Source organism: Triticum dicoccoides, chromosome 3B (assembly GCF_002162155.2).
Source record: "Triticum dicoccoides isolate Atlit2015 ecotype Zavitan chromosome 3B, WEW_v2.0, whole genome shotgun sequence".
In the NCBI taxonomy this organism is placed as follows: domain Eukaryota; kingdom Viridiplantae; phylum Streptophyta; class Magnoliopsida; order Poales; family Poaceae; genus Triticum; species Triticum dicoccoides.
Window position 1 is genome coordinate 491,131,395 of NC_041385.1, and position 5,697 is coordinate 491,137,091.

General features: G+C 51.1%; 1 pseudogene; it reads left to right on the plus strand.

The window, feature by feature from the left end:
- Nucleotides 1-1,807: 1,807 nt before the first annotated feature.
- LOC119276697 lies at nt 1,808-3,014 on the plus strand (annotated as a pseudogene).
- Nucleotides 3,015-5,697: the final 2,683 nt, after the last annotated feature.

The following is a 5,697-nucleotide window of genomic DNA, read 5'->3' on the forward strand; positions in this document are numbered from 1 at the left end:
CAGAATATGCATGTCACTAAATTCAATATATATTTTAGGACTATATAATAATAAATATAATAAATTATATGTACTTTAGTTTCAATTCTCATATGACTAATCAAAATACTAAAGTTTCATACTGCCAAGTCTCAATAAAACAATTGCACCAATTCCTGCAGCAACGTGTTGGTATCTTCTCTAGTTCATTAATATTAGCTGAGAGACGGTAAAATAACTTATGAGCAAAGGTTAATACGTTCTTCATAAAGTAATTCCCTCCCAAATCCCACCCACTCTTGTTCATAAATTGTTTTGTCCCTACTAGGCATCCAGTTTTTATCCCAGATCATTGTTGATGATCCATTGCCTATTCGGTTTCGGTGTATATGACCATCACATATTGTACCAGAGATTGAAATACCGATGCCTTGATTGCTGACATGAATAAGGATCCAACACACATCTAACAAAATTAATATCAAATCAAGTAACTATATCTAAAGATATTAATATTTCAGTAACCATCAAGACACAATATCATAATCATCTTCAGCAGCTCATATGATCATTATACGAAAATATGTCACAATCATGTCGGGGAGCTCATGCGAGCATTTAAAAGTGGTCGATTGTTGCATATCCACCACTCACAAGCTTGCATCGTCTTGGGAGAAAGGCTAGTAAATATGGTAAGAGAACATGTTCTATAGGTTGGATTTGAAATATGGTTGGTTTCCGATGGCTTCATCATTTTCAAGATAGGTAGTTTCGTATGGTTAGTAGGTACTCCCTCTGTTCGGAATTACTTGTCTCGGAAATGGATGTATCTAGAACTAAAATACGTCTAAATACATCCATTTCAGTGACAAGTAATTCCGAACGGAGGGAGTAACATATTAGTATGATTTTTCAAGAATCCTATAGGGTTAAAGAGAATGAGTGCTTAGTATGTGATATATGCACGTCTTGACCGTGAGTCTACAAGAGTGAAGGGGTGATGAGAGAGGTGCTGATTGCTGAAGTATGTCTTTGTTGACTCCAAGGATGTGCTTGAACCCTTCTTGTCATTGCTCCGCTACGTTCGTTTCGATACTTCTGAAAGTACGCACGTATGTATCTATGGTCCATTAGGTTAGAGTCATTCTCTTAAAACCTGGAAAGATGATATTCATTAGTTTACAATTCTATTTTATTTGTGTTAATCTTTGAAATTGCAATAATCCTGTCTTAACCTGGAAAGATGTGTAATTCAATTGTTCTTAATCTGTGAAATGTGCGTTGTAATATGGAGACTATTCATATGTCTCCAACATAGTTTGCCTGGTCGGCAGGGCGTCGCTAACAGAAAGAAACGAGTAGAAAGATAATGGAATTCCATGCACGCAAGCGACATCACCATCAAAATTCCACGTCCGTCCATCCATTAATGCGGCGATCAAAGTTTGGTCGCACATCAACGCTGAGCTGGTGCACGTATGCATGCATGCTTGCTTGCATGCGCGCAGGAAGCGGGAGAAAAATCTGACCCAGAGAGCCATCGAAGCTGAGTTGAGAGGAATTTTCCACGCTTACTTCCAGCCCGACCAACGTCCGGTGCACCGGCATGTGCACCAGCACCGGCATTTTCCATGCTTACACGAGATCGGAACATGCGTACAAAGTACACGTACTAGATCGCTCTCGAGATCTGCCGAACTTGCTTGTATTGCGTAGCTAGACTAAGTAGAGCGATCATGGACTCGTGGAAAGTTGGGCACGTCTGCTGTGGCTTGCTGGCTATATAAAGACGTGCACTGCACCAGCTTCTGGCAAACACACACACCACTACACGAGCAGTGTGACACACTAGCTAGTAACTAAATCACCAGGCACCAGCTGAGCGGGCTCTGCTTCATTGCCCAAGATGAGAGGAGTTGCGGTGGTGGCCATGCTGGTCGCGGCCTTCGCCGTGTCTGCACAAGCGGAGCAGTGCGGCTCGCAGGCCGGCGGGGCGACGTGCCCCAACTGCCTCTGCTGCAGCAAGTTCGGCTTCTGCGGCTCCGGCTCCGACTACTGCGGCGACGGCTGCCAGAGCCAGTGCAAGGGCTGCGGCGGCGGCGGCACCCCGGTACCGGTACCGACCCCCTCCGGCGGCGGCGTGTCCTCCATTATCTCGCAGTCGCTCTTCGACCAGATGCTGCTGCACCGCAACGATGCGGCGTGCCAGGCCAAGGGGTTCTACAACTACGGCGCCTTTGTTGCCGCTGCCAACTCGTTCTCGGGCTTCGCGACCACGGGTGGCGCCGACGTCAGGAAGCGCGAGGTGGCCGCGTTCCTCGCTCAGACCTCCCACGAGACCACCGGCGGGTGGCCGACAGCGCCCGACGGCCCCTACTCGTGGGGCTACTGCTTCAACCAGGAGCGTGGCGCCACCTCCGACTACTGCACGCCGAGCTCGCAGTGGCCATGCGCGCCGGGCAAGAAGTCTTCGGGCGCGGGCCCGTCCAGATCTCACACAACTACAACTACGGGCCAGCGGGACGGGCCATCGGCACCGACTTGCTAAACAACCCGGACCTTGTGGCCACGGACGCCACTGTGTCGTTTAAGACGGCGCTATGGTTCTGGATGACGCCGCAGTCACCCAAACCTTCCAGCCACGACGTGATCACAGGCCGGTGGAGCCCCTCGGGCGCCGATCAGGCGGCGGGGAGGGTGCCTGGGTACGGAGTGATCACCAACATTATCAACGGTGGCCTCGAGTGCGGGCGCGGGCAGGACGCCCGTGTCGCCGACCGGATCGGGTTCTACAAGCGTTACTGCGACCTTCTCCGCGTCAGCTATGACAACAACCTGGACTGCTATAACCAGAGGCCGTTCGCATAGTCAATCGTCTATATGGTACGAGAAGATGGGCAATAAATAAATGCTCTCTAAATATTGTAACAATGGCGTTGCGATAGACCTCGCCTAGTACAAGCGAATAATGGTGCGATCCACCGCAAGATGCGTGTGTAGTCGATTATAATGCAATAAATGATGTGTTTCTATCCGAGTTTTCTTTAAATGAAATGCATTTAACCTGACTTCAAACTAATGAGACCATCAACCGGCTAAGATACAAAGTGCAGATTATTACAACGGCTGCGCATGAGGAAAAAAAAGATTGAAAAACTACACACATAGATCGCCCAAGGCCGAAACTACACAAGCTGGCCAAAGAGCGAAACTGCCAACATAATGGGAAACAAAACCATGACGTCGAAGAGCACAATGCCGACCAGAACAGCGGGAATAGAGAAGTCCGCAGACCTCCAACAAGCAGTGAAGAGGACAATCAAGCTTTGCAGGGAGAAACCATTGCCATAGCCCAGTCGTGTCAATGCCAGAGGGGAGACCACTATCTCCCCTACATCTAGCACGAGGATGCCGCTCATAGGCCGGCAAGCACGAATGCAGCAGGGCAACAACCGCTGAAGGGGTACGAAGGCACATATCTCCCCACCTCCACCGCCGTCGGACATCCGAGGACGCATTGCACCGACCACCACCAACCCACATATAGCAGCACTCCAACCCCAACTCTACCCCAAGCCGACGCTTTCAAGGAGGACCACGTCGCAAGTGCGCCGCCACCGGCCGGCCAAAGGCCTAGCTTTTCACCAAGGGACTAAAGGAGGGTAGGGGGAAGGAAGAGGAAACTCAACATGCCCTCGGGAGGGGAATAATGAAGCCAGCGCGCCGCCGCCGTCGTCGAGGTCGATGCGGAGTCGGCGAGGGGATTTCCCCGTTCTAGGTTTCCGCCGCACACCCTCCTTATACTTATATAGGCGTATTATCAGTGAAAATTGTAGTGAAACTTAGACAATGAAGACTGTAAATTGTCAAATGTGCCTTGTGTCATGGTTCTAAATCTGACAGTAGAATGGGGGTAGGTATGGAGAGGCAAGATCCTAGCTATGGAGTAGTTGTATACGCAAGGGATTTACGAGTTCAGGCCCTTCTCGGAGGAAGTAACAGCCCTACGTCTCGGAGCCCGGAGGCGGTCGACTGGATTATGTGCGTATGAGTTACAGGGGTGCGAACCCTTTACACTGAGGAGGGGGTGGCTTATATAGTGTCTGCCAGACCCCTCCGGCCCTCAGTTATGCAGGGTTTAAAGTACATAAAGATGGGCGTTACCAGTAACCCTTACATAAAGTGTCATCATGGCCATAAAGACTACTTAATTACAGACCGTTTGGATGCAGAGTGGCTCTTGATCTCCTGGTGGTCGAGTGAGTCTTCATGGTCGAGTGCCTTCGAGTCCGTCGAGTGGAATCCCTCTTAGTCGACTGGAAGGTAGCTTCTTCTGAAGATGTCCTTGGGGAGGGTACTTTGGACAGGCCCGTGACCCTACCCTGGGTATATGACTTCATCATTAGCCCCCGAATGGATCGAGGTTTGAGTGAGGAAGGAGTTGATAATCTTTCCGACCTGTTTTTGTGTTCCGAACATGTCTCATCTTGGATCAATACTCTTTTGTAACGATGGCAGCAACTTTTCTTTCAATCGCCTTGATCCATTCCTTTCTTCTGTCGAGTGAACTTTTTGAACTTAGTGAACTTCCGAGCGACGGATCGCAGGAAATCTATCGTCTGACAAATTGATCTGCTGTTAGCGGATTTTGTGGGATCCGAATTTTGGGAAGCGCGCGAAGCGGGGCGGACCGCGGTACTCAGATGGGATAAGGCGTGGACGCCTCGATTCTCGCGCCGCCTTTTTCGCCACGTATCACGCGTGCGCGACTGTTTCGGGATGTGACAGGACCGCCCGGGCCTACCTGTCAGCCACTCGGAAGCGACTTTATATAAAGCGTCGGGCGAGGGTTTTTGAACAGTGCCTTCTCATTCTTCTCTCTGCCCTCTTCGCCTCCGCCTGCTGCGCCTGCTCTCGCCTCCGCCCATCCACTCCTCGCGTGCTTTGCCGGCGACAATGGTGAAGGAGAAGACGGCGGCCTTGGAGCGCGCGAAGAAGGCGACGGCGACGGGGAAAGCGAAGGGGAGAGCGCCCAGTCGGGGCGGATCTTCGTCAAGGTCCCGCCTGCCGCAAGGTTGGGTCCAAGGGGATTGGATCCGCTCGACCATCACCGAGGCGGATCTCAATGACCTGGCTAACGAGGGTCTGATCTCCCATGGGTCAGCAAGGCTCCCGGGGTCCGAGTGGCAACCGCAGCCGCAGGAGGGTGAGTGTGTTCTCCTAGCCACACATGTAGATCGTGCGTTCTCTCTGCCGCCGAGTGTTTTCTTCCGAGGATTTCTGAACTTCTTTGGGGCGCAACTCCACCATTTCACTCCCAATTCTATTGCCTATCTTGCTGCTTTCGTGTCCATGCACGAGAACTTCCTGGGTTGTCGACCACACTGGGGTCTCTTTAAGCACATATTCACCTGTCGCTCATAGACGGTGAAAAAGGCGAGTCCGGACAATGACAGGACTAGGGTTATCCAGATGTGCGGGGGTCTTGGGATTCAGATGAGGAGTAAGAGCACTTTCCCGGCCATGACCCTTCCTGAGTCGGTCAGAGGGTGGCAGTCGACCTGGTTCTACTGCCAAGACGAGTCGACGCCGGGGCAGTCGACTGGTCTCCCTCCGTTCTCCATGGACCGAGTGAACAAACCCTCTTCTCTGAAGGTGCTTCCCGAGGAGAAAGCTCAGGTAAGAATGTTGATGGAGCGCGTAGTCCAGCTTGTCTGA